The sequence below is a fragment of the Dendrobium catenatum genome, unplaced genomic scaffold (genome assembly GCF_001605985.2).
Source record: "Dendrobium catenatum unplaced genomic scaffold, ASM160598v2 fragScaff_scaffold_83, whole genome shotgun sequence".
NCBI classification, from domain to species: Eukaryota; Viridiplantae; Streptophyta; class Magnoliopsida; order Asparagales; family Orchidaceae; genus Dendrobium; species Dendrobium catenatum.
In genome coordinates this window covers 11,632-23,085 of record NW_021318545.1, presented here as the reverse complement: position 1 = coordinate 23,085, position 11,454 = coordinate 11,632, and the positions used below count along the sequence as shown (strand labels likewise).

Genomic DNA, 11,454 nt, shown 5'->3' with positions numbered 1-11,454 from the left:
TCCAAGCTTTGGACCTATGTATCCCAACTCAAAATTAACTTTCACAACACTTGACAATTATACAAATTACATTTACATCAAAAATAAAATCTAGATTCACCTGCAAGGTTATCCTAAGCAGTTAATAAATAAAAAGTAATTATTCTCAAGCAGTTATATATGTGCAGAAAAGAAAGTAAACACATTGGCCACGCTCCTTTTATTTGGGGGCTTTAGTAGTTCAAGCACCTATATAAGCATTTATAACAATTGATTTTTTTTATTGATTTAGCCCCCTTGTATTGCCCTGCATGAGCGTGGCCACCTGCAGAAGACTGTGTGAACATCCAGATCGCACCTAACCTAAGGATAATCTACTGGCCAAACACATCAATCCATCCACAGAGTGCAGAAAAAGTAAGCAGACACAACAAAGCAATTTCATTCACAACATGCAGTGAAAACTACGAAAAATCTGGCACACAGCAGTAAAGTAAACACCGGCCTAACCTAGATCTAGAGTTGGTTGTCCTAGCATATCATCTAAAGTGTGTGTAGAAGGTCATGTGGCAGGGGTAGATCCTAAAGTGGGCGATTAGTTAAAGTTGTCTAAAAGTCTCGGTTTGTTAAGGCTAAAAAGGAAAATTTAGATTAAAGTTTAAATATTAATATATTAAGAATTTTAGTTAAATATATTTTAAGAGTTAATTAATTACTACCTTTATTTCACACCGAGGCCGTGAATTTTATTTCACCTTCCTTGGGGTTAAGCTAATAGCCTCGTAGGCCTGGGTCACCAGTAGCAGTCGGGGTTAATTAAGTTATTTTAGGTTAGTTGAAATTAAAGAAGTGGATTAATATTAAGGGGAGTTGGTTATTGATTTTAGAAGATTGATTGAGGATTTTATTAACCTATTAAGAAAATTCTGGAATTTGGGGGAGTTAATAGATTTTAGAGGGTTATCCTGATATGTTAACTAAGGGGTCAAAATTTGATTTTTAAAATTAGAGTTAATCTTAAGGGTTTCAGATTTTTAACAAATACTAGACCTTATTATGAGTGGTTAGATAGGTGGCACATTCAATTTGGAGCTTTCTATCAAAAATTATGATTTTTAGAAGTTTTGACCCAGTTTTGACCTAAAGTTGACCAAAATGTTGACTTTTTGACTTTGACCAGATTTTGGGGGTTTTGAAATTTTTGGAAAATACTATATTTTAATTATAGTCATTAGCCACTGAGTCTGATTGATTTGGAATTTTCTACAATTAGTTATGAATTTTGAAAGTTTGGGTATTTATTGAAATTATTTAATTATTTCAATTAAGGGTCATTTTAGTGATTTGATCCCAAATGAGTCCCAAACTTCTTGAAATCAACTCAAAAGATCAAAAATGATCTAATGTGAGATTAAAAAGTGTTTAAAGAATTTTGGGATTTTTAACAATTTTTAATTAATTAAAATTAATTAAATATTGATTTTGATTAAAATTAAATTAAAGTGGATTTTAATGTCAAATTAAAGTAATTTTTCAATGATTAAGAGTTGAAATATGGTTGATTAGAGTTATTATGGGTATTTTTTGGAATTAATATAAATTTATGATGATTTATTGAATTTTCTAAGTCCTTAAAGGGGGCTGAAATTTGACATGCTCAATTTCTACCCTAATGACCTCCAAATTGATTAAAATTTAAACCTAATGTATCTGATGTCACTAAGTTTACTATGTTCAAGTTTCACCCCTATTGGATGTGTGTACAATCCCCTATGAATTTTCTAAGTTTTCTAGACATTTCCTTAATTATTTTTCCTAGGTGTCTCTACTATTTAAATAGGCATGAAACTTGGTGTGTCTAACCCAGACATATATTCAATCATACCACAGAAATATCACAGTAAAATACTAAAACCCTAAGGAGTTATGAATTTTCAAAGTTTAGGATCCAAAATAGACCATTTACCTTAAAAATTCATATCACAAAAATCTATTGAGCATATGAACCTAGAAAAATTATTAAACATGCCTAAGATACTCAATAATCATCCACCAAAATTTGGGCTTCATTTAATTACTGGATTGTGAGAAAATAGCAATAATCAAAATTAACATAAACTCAAATATCTCACAATAAAGATATAAAATAAATATAATTTTAATTTTAATAAATACTATATTAGATTATCTTTCCAACGAGCCCAAGAACGACCCATTTGGTAGAGAACTCAATTTTCTGTGAATTTTGGAAGATTTGGAGCATTTAAAGCATTTTTTATTCAAATTTGGGTCAAATCAGCAGAAGGTGACGTGGCGGCGTGGCGTGACGCCACGTCACCCTCCCATACCGTGGGATGACCCACGTTCAAACCTGGAGGAAGCCACGCGGTATACCCAGATCTGAGCCGTCTGATTGTCGATCGGACGGTCCAGATCTTCTCTAGTTCATTTTGAATAGAAATCTTTAAACGCTCATATCTTTCAAAATACTCGACGAATTGCTCGAAATTTGAACTGTAGCTAGAGGGCAATATGATCTTGCAATGCGTGGAGTTTGGAGGCTCCATTCATTGTAAAATCGCTACAGTTTTAAATTTAAATTTAAACTTAAAATGAGTATAACTTACAATCCAACCATCGGATTTTTGCGATGTTTGGCTTGTTGGAAAGCTTCATCAATCCCCTACAACTTTGCTGAAGACTCCAAAAGCCGGATCTTTCTATATCGAAAGTTATGTTGGAAAGTCCACTTTCTCTCTTTAGAATGCTCTCTCCTCACTAAAATAGTTATTTGAGGCTTGGAAATGGTTGGGAAATGCTTGGGAAGGACTTGAAATGTGTTGGAGTGTGTAGGAGGAGCTCTTAGAAGGTTGGGGGCTGCTGGAGTTTTTGGAGCTTTTGATCATATCAAAGGGAATGATGAAGAAGAAGCCCCTTTAGGTCAAGTTTTCACCACTTTACCTTGGGCTTTTGGATTGGATGGTTGAGATTTGATTTGGAGTAGTTTTGGATGAGTGCCAAGTGTCCCCTATGCTGCCCAAAGTTATGGAATAGGGCTGATATTTGAGTGTGACTTCTCTTAGTCCATAGGAAGAGGGACCACACCTTTTCCCCCATTTTGATGAACCAATGCTTGACTGGTTAATAGAGCTTTTTTAATGATCAATTAGGGAGGGAAAAAGAATATTCCCGTCAACCAAAAGGAGATTTTGGCTTGGAGAAAGGGTTTTCTTTATGGGATGATGAGGTGGCCAAGCTATGGTCTCATTTCAAGGGTTATTTTTGACCCATTGACTTGTTGACTAGTCAATGGTGACAAGGATGTGCATGAGGGAGGTCAAGAGTGCTACAAGACATCATGCCAAGGAATTTGAAGTTAAGGGTGTATAATTGACCAATCTTGATGAGTTGAATTGATTCAAAATCACTAGAATGGTTAAAATTGACAAGTGTTGGGTTAAAGGGTTGATTTAGTCAACCATGGTTGACTTGGTCAACCAGGTCAAACCAAAGAGTAAGTTTGGATTCAATGTGTTCCTAAAGTCATTTAGGATTCATTGGAATGACATTTGAAGAAGATTTCAAAGGTTGATAAGTCAAATCAAGTTAAATTTAGGCCAAAAGTCCAAAAATCCCCATTTAAGGGCATTTTGATCATTTTGGTCTCAAGTCAATTCTGGGTCAAATTGAATCTAAAAAGATATAGATCATTGCTTAACAAGTTAATATCAAGGTATTAAGAGGGATCAAAAGATTTGGAGGGGGATCCAAAGTCAAATTCCACTAGGTTAAAGGCCTAGTGGCATGGATTGTAAATTTTCAAAGGTTTTGCAACATTTGGAGTTGGATTAAGTTTAAAGGGTTAAAATACTCCAAATGAGCTCAAATTTGGAGGGTTGCCTCTAGAGTCATGTCACATCAATATGAAATTAATAGACCCTGAATCAGAGGTCAAAAGACTGGGTTTCAAGGTGATGGAAAAATTACCTATAAAGGGCTTTATGGCCTAAGTCTTTAGCCTATGAGTTCTGGGTTTGGATTGAGTTAAGATTTGGATTGAGCCTAAGGGCTAGGATCTAGGACTCAGGGATGATTTAAGAGTGACCTCATACAAAAATGAGGTCAACACCACTCCCTATTTATCTTTGATCTCTCAACTATTTACGGGCAATGCCACTCTAGAAATCTATAAATATATCACTCATTTCTCTTGAAAGGGGGATCGAAGCAAGAAGAGAGGAAGAGAAGAGAAGGAAGAAGCTCCTCCTTGACCACCGCTGGAGTTTCGCCGGACCAACACTTGAGGCCCTCACCTTCGTCAGACCAGCGCCTGACGCTGTTGCTCCGCTGGACCACCACTTGAGGCCCTCACCTCCGCCGGACCACCGCCTAATGCTGGTGCTCTGCCAGACCACCACTTGAGGCCCTCACCTCTGCTGGACCACCACCTGACGCTGTTGCTCTGTCGGACCACCACTTGAGGCCCTTACCTCCGTCGGACCACCGCCTGACGTCGTTGCTCTGCCGAACCACCATTTGAGGCACTCACTTCTACCGGACCACCGCCTGACGTGGTTGCTCTGCCGGACCATCACTTGAGGCTCTCGCCTCCGTCGGACCACTGCCTGAAGCCGTTGCTCTGCCGGATAACAACTTGAGGTCCTCACCTCCGCCGGACTGCAGCCTGACGTCATTGCTTTGCCCGACCACCACTTGAGGCCCTCACCTCTACCGGACCACCGCTTAACACCGTTGCTCCGCTGGACCCCCACTTAAGGCCCTCACCTCCATCGGATCATCGCATGATGTCATTGCTCCGCCAGACCACCACTTGAGGCCCTCACCTCCGCCGGACCACCGACTGATGTCGTTGCTCTGTCGGACCACCACTTCAGGCCCTCACCTTTGCCGGACCACCACCCTACGTCATTGCTCCGCCGGGCCACCACTTGAGGCCCTATGCTCCACCAGACCACCACCTGAGGCCCGAAATTCCACCGGACCACCACTTGAGACCCTCACCTCCACCAGACCACCAACTCACGTCGTTGCTCAACTGGACCACCACTTCAGGCCCTCACCTCCGCTGGACCACCGCATGACGTCGTTGCTCCGCCGGACCACCACTTGTGGCCCTATGCTCCACCAGACCACCACCCGAGGCCCGGACTTCAACCGGACCACCACTTGAGGTTCTGTGCTTCACCAAGCCACAACCTAAGGCTCGTACTTCCACCTAACTATCACTTGAGGCCCTGTGCTCCACCGGAACACAACCTGAGGCCCAGGCATCTGCTTGTCCACCACTTGACACCTATAGTTCTACTAGAGTACCGCCCTACTACAACGATCTTTTTGACCCCGATATCCTATAAATTATGGTTTTTTGGACCTCTATCTCCTGTCAACTATGGCCCTTTTGACCTCCATCACCAGACAACATTCTTTCTGACCCCGATCTCATGTCAACTAAGATCTTTTGGACCTCTGTCTCCTGCCAACTACGGTCCTTCTGACCTACGTCAACTACTACGGTCCTTCCAACCTCCATCACTAGACAACGGTCTTTCTGACCCCGATCTCTTGCAAACTATGATCTTTATGACCCCTGTCTCGTGCCGACTATGGCCCATCCAACCAAATCGATTTGTCTATGTTGATTATTGTAACTCCCACCATGTAATGCGCTATATGTGATGTACATTTGTACCATTAAGACAAGGTCTTCTCCCAATAAAGGGACTCATTTGTAATCGACTGCAAATACTAGTGGATTCATTCAAATTGGGCTAGGCCTCATGATTTTCCCCCTTTTCAGGGGTTTCCATATAAAAACTCTAGTGTCTCTTATGAATTCCATTCTCTCTCTCTATCTTCTTGTGTGCTAGATCTTTGTATAATGCCAAGACGTTAAACTATATATTTCTCTACTGCCGCAAATACTCCAGGACACAATAGTTTGGCACCATCTGTGAGAACGTGGTTCCTGACTGGGGCAATTTTTGCTCCAACCTCAAAAGGTCATTCATATCAACTTCATGACTTCAGCTATCGCTGCATCAATTTCATGAAAATTAGATCCATACTGGGGGGAAACCTCGGATAGGTCCTACATCCTTGGTGGATTCTCTCAACCTCTTTCATACAAGTTAACGTCATCGAGTAAAGGCTATAATATACAATCTTGTATAGGTCTTACATCCTTGATGGATTCTCTCGACCACTTCCAAACAAGTTAACGTCATCAAGCAAAGGCTCTAACATACAACTTCGGATAGGTCTAACATCCTTAGTGGATTCTCTAGACCTCTTCCACACAGGTTAACGTCATCGAGCAATACTCTAACATACATCCTCGGATAGGTCTCACATCCTTGGTTGATTCTCTCGACCTCTTCCACACAGGTTAACGTCATCTAGTAAATACTCTGACATACAACCTCAGATAGGTCTTACATCATTAGTGGATTCTTTCGACCTCTTCTATAAAAGTTAACGTCATCGAGCAAAGGCTCTGACATACAATCTCGGATATATCTTACATCCTTGATGGATTCTCTCGACCTTTTCCACACAAGTTAACGTCATCGAGCAATAGCTCTGACATACAACCTCGGATAGGTCTTACATCCTTGGTGGATTCTCTCGACCTTTTCCATACATGTTAACGTCATTGAGCAAAGGCTCTGACATACAACCACAGATAGTTCTTACATCCTTGGTGGATTCTCTCGACATCTTCCACACAAGTTAACCTCATCGAGTAAATGCTCTGATATACAACCTCGAATAGGTCTTACATCTTTGGTGGATTCTCTCGACCTCTTCCACACATGTTAACGTCATTGAGCAAGGCTCTTACATAAAATCTCGGATAGGTCTTATATCTGTTGTGGATTCTCTCGATCTCTTCCAGGTTAACGTCATCAAGCAATGCTTTGACATACAACTTTGGATAGGTCTTACATCATTTGTAGATTCTTTTAACCTCTTTCAAACAGGTTAACATTATCGAGTAAAGACTCTGACATACAACTTCGGATATGTATTACATCATTGATTAACGTCACCAGAATGTCTTCGGTGGACTTTCATTGAGATTCTCCACAAAGTTAAATTTCTACCCGATGTTGGACTTCTACCGTCGCCGGACTTTCGTTGGGCTTCTACCCGATGATGAGTTTCCTCCTGTTGCTGAACTTCTACCCCGCAGGACTTTCGTCAAAATTCTACCTGATGCTGAGCATCTTCCCTTCATTGTACTTCTACTCGAAATCGAACTTCTGCTTGTCATCATACTTCTACCCGTCATCGGACTTTTATTGATCTTCTACACAATGTTGTACTTCTATGCAACGTCGGACTTCTGCCTACCGTCGGATTACTACCCGTTGTTAGACTTCTTCTTGTCAATGGACTTTTGTCGTTCTTCTACCCGACGCCATACATCTACCTGATGTCGAAGTCCTGCTTATCGACGAACATTTGTCGGGCTTCTACCCAACATTAAATTTCTACACCTCGCTGTACTTCTCCCCTATGTCAGACATTGAATTTATGCACCTCGTCGGACTTCTACTCGACGCCAAATTTTAACCCTTCGTTAGACTTCTATCCGTCGTCAGACTCCTACCCAACGTAGTATTCCTACCCGACGCCGGATTTCTGCCCATCAATAGTCTTTTCAACATCCCTCCTTACAATGATCTCTTCGACCTCCATCACAAATCAACTAACATCAGAACTCCGCAAGATCTCTCGATGGAAGGTGATCACCAGACATTTCTCTTACTTAAGGGCGTTGAGGGAAGAAGGGGGGATCTCCGAACTTTCTTGCACATAGAATGGTCTCGGGCCTAGATAGTGCCAAGAAAATGACTCAATTGTAAGAATAGAGAGAAAAGGAGGATCTCTGGACTTTCTTGCACATAGAGGGGCCTCAGGCCTGGATAGGGCCAAGGGAATGCCTCAATTATAAGAATAGAGGGAGGAGGGGGGATCTCCGGACTTTCTTGCAAAGAGAGAGGCCTTGGGAGGACAAAGGAAATCCTCAATTGTAATAACAAAGGGAGAGGAGAAGGTATAGATTTTTCTTTACCCAAGGTGGAATTTATAGAATGAAAATAGGGGGAAAATTTTAAAAAACATGAGGGGGAAAGAGCTTCTAGAAGTTTTTTTTGAATTTTCCTGAATTTTTTGCAATTTTTTCAAAATTTTTTGGATTACAAAATCCATTTGGGCCCCGCCAAAAAAAATCAAAATTCGGCAAACCGTCGGCCTTAACTACGCGGTTAACCGCACGGGCGAGTCGTTTCGTGCACAGCGCGCTTGCCGCCGCTGGTGGTAGCAGTTGGATGACGGCCGGCCGGTTCAACCGCCTACGCGTGTTCGGGCCCAATTTTTGGTTTGGACAGTCCAAATTCAACATTTTTGGGTTCCCCAGACTCATTTTTCGACGTTTTAGACCTAATTTTGACACTTTTGGAGTAAAAAAGGAGCCTCTATGATCAAATTTTTTGAACGCAATTTTTTGTGATTCAGAAAATGTAAAATGCCCAAAAAAGTATTTTCAAATTTCTAGAGTTTTATCGTCTAAAAATAGAGGGACAACTGATATATCTTCAAAAAATCATCTTGATCAGGCACTAATATCGAGGCAAAATCAGGCCGAAAACTTAAAAAATTAAATCCAGGATCACCTGAATTCCAATTTTAGCAAACTTATAGTCAAACTGAGCGTCTCCGAAATACGAACCCAACGACACCAAATTTGACTCAATTCGAGCACTAATGAGTCCAAATTAATTACCCGAAGCACTATTAGAAGCTTCATACCACTGTTTGAGTTACCAAATGGTTTCCAAATAAGATGAGCTTATAATTGAATCGAGCGGCTCGACGACACAAATCTAACGAGCCTAATATCACCAAATTCTGAAATCATTATGTTGCTCAAATGCCCATTAAACGACCCATGATCAAGGGATTCAATATCGGTCATCCATCCAACTACTCCCCATTTACCCTTGATCTCTCACTTATTTACGGGCCATGCCACTCCAAAAATCTATAAATAGACCCTTTATTTCACTTGAAAGGGAGATCAAAGCAAGAAGAGAAGAAGAGAATAGAAGGAATAAACTCCTCCTCGACTACCGCCAGAGTTCCATCGGATCGCCGCCAGACCTTCACCGAACCACAACTTGAGTCTCTTACCTCCGCCGGACCACCGCCTGATGTCGTTGCTCCGCCGTACCACAACTTGAGGCCCTCACCTCCGCCGAACTGCAGCTTGACGTCGTTGCTCCGTCGGACCACTACTTGAGGCCCTCACCTCCGCCGGACCACCGCATGATGCCATTGCACCGCCGGACCACCACTTGTGGCCTTCACCTCTGCTGGACCACCGCGTGACGTCGTTTCTCCACCGAACCACCACCACTTGAGGCCCTCACCTTCGCCGGACCACTGCCTGACGTCGTTGCTCCGCCGAACCACCACTTGAGGCCCTCACTTCCGCCGGATCACCGCCTGATGCCATTGCTCCGCTGGACCACCACTTGAAACCCTCACCTCCGTCGAACCACCGCCTGATGTCGTTGCTCCGCCGAACCACCACTTGAGGCCCTCACCTCCGGCGGACCACTGTCTGACGAAGTTGCTCTGTCGGACCACCACTTGAGGCCCTCACCTCCATCGGACCACCGCCTGACGTCGTTGCTCCACCAGACCACCACTTGAGGCCCTTACCTCCGTCGGACCACCACCTGACGTCGCTGGTCCACCAGACCCCCACTTGAGGCCCTCACCTCCACTGGACCCCCACCTAATGACGTTGCTCCGCCGAACCACCACTTGAGGCCTTCACCTCCGCCGGACTACCTCCGGACGTCGTTGCTCTGTCGGACCACCACTTGAGCCCCTGTGCTCCACTGGGCCATTGCTTGACATCATTGCTTTGTCGAACCACCACTTGAGGCCTTATGCTCCACCAGGCCACCACCTGAGGCCCGGACTTCCACTGGACCACCACTTGAGACCCTGTGATTCACCAAGTTACCACCTAAGGCTCAGACTTCCACCTAATCGCCACTTGAGGCCCTGTGCTCCACCAGAATTCCAACTGAGGCCCGGACTTCTGTTGGGCCACCCCTTGAAACCCAGAGTTCTACCAGAGTACCGCCCTATTACAATGGTCTTTTTGACCCCAATCTCCTATCAATTATGGTCTTTCAAACCTCTGTCTTCTGTCAACTATGGTCATTTCGACCTCCATCACCAGACAACGGTCTTTTTTACCCCGATCTCATTTCAACTACGGTCTTCCGGACCTATGTCTCCTTCCAACTATGGTCCTTCCGACCTATGTCAGCTATTACGGTCCTTCCGACCTCCATCACCAAAATGACCATAGTTACACTCTCTCTCTTATCTGCTTGTGTGCTGGATCTTCGTATAACAATATATTATATATAATTCTATCTAAAACATCACAAGCCAGCCATTTTAGGCTGCTAACCTTCTCTCAAATGCCTTCTAGCTGATGTGTTTGGTTTAGTGTACATACGAATAAAAAAGAAATATTTCCTTCCCGCTTGGTTACATTTCTCTTGTACATTTGTCACAATAGATTGTCTGGGCCGAAAATTGTGCATAGAGACATCTCCCCTACATTTAATTATTTATTTTATTTATTATTATTATTTTTAATTTATTTCCTTTTTTAATATTTTCAAATAAGGAAAAAATAAATTTAAGGTCCCAAAAAATTAAGAATTTTTTTTTTAGAAAAAACTAAAAAATTTACGGAGATGGAAATAATTGAATACATATTTTTTGTATATATTTTTTTTCAATTATGATTAAGTAGTTTTCCATCTTTGATTATTTCAAAAAGGAAAAATAATAATTTTTAGCTTTAAAAAATTTAGAAACATTCAGGAGAATTTTTTTTCTAGGCTTTCCTCCCGTGGACTTATAAATACATCCCTTGGGGGATAGGCAAAGATCACGTAGCCAGCTCGATCCCGTCGGAGACCCCAACGGCGTCCGCTGGGCTACTTCCTCTCCTCTCCCCTCCTTTTCATGGAAAATCATCTAGCTTGTATGAAGGACAATTAGGCCGACACATTAGATATTGATAATCTAATGACTATTCACTATCAACCAAAGATCTGACAGTGATCACCACCTGACCCCATAATTGACACATTAGATATTGATAATCTCCATAAGATATTCCACCAACTGTTGTTGGGGTCATGTACTAAAACCTCTGCCGTTCACCTAATTCTTTTATGGCACTAGGGGTGTCAATTCGAGTCAACCCGTCGGGTTCGGAATGAACCCGACCCGACCCGGATCTAAACGTGTCAACCCGAACCCGGACCATTTTTTGGAAAAGGGTCGAATATTTCAACCCGACCCGACCCGGCCGGGTTGCCGGGTTGACCCGACCCGGCTGGGTTGCCGGGT

General features: G+C 42.5%; 1 pseudogene; it reads left to right on the top strand.

Moving 5' to 3' along the window:
* LOC110103281 overlaps positions 1-7,436 on the top strand; it is a 17,355-nt pseudogene extending 9,919 nt beyond the window's left edge.
* The last annotated feature ends 4,018 nt before the right edge of the window (positions 7,437-11,454 follow it).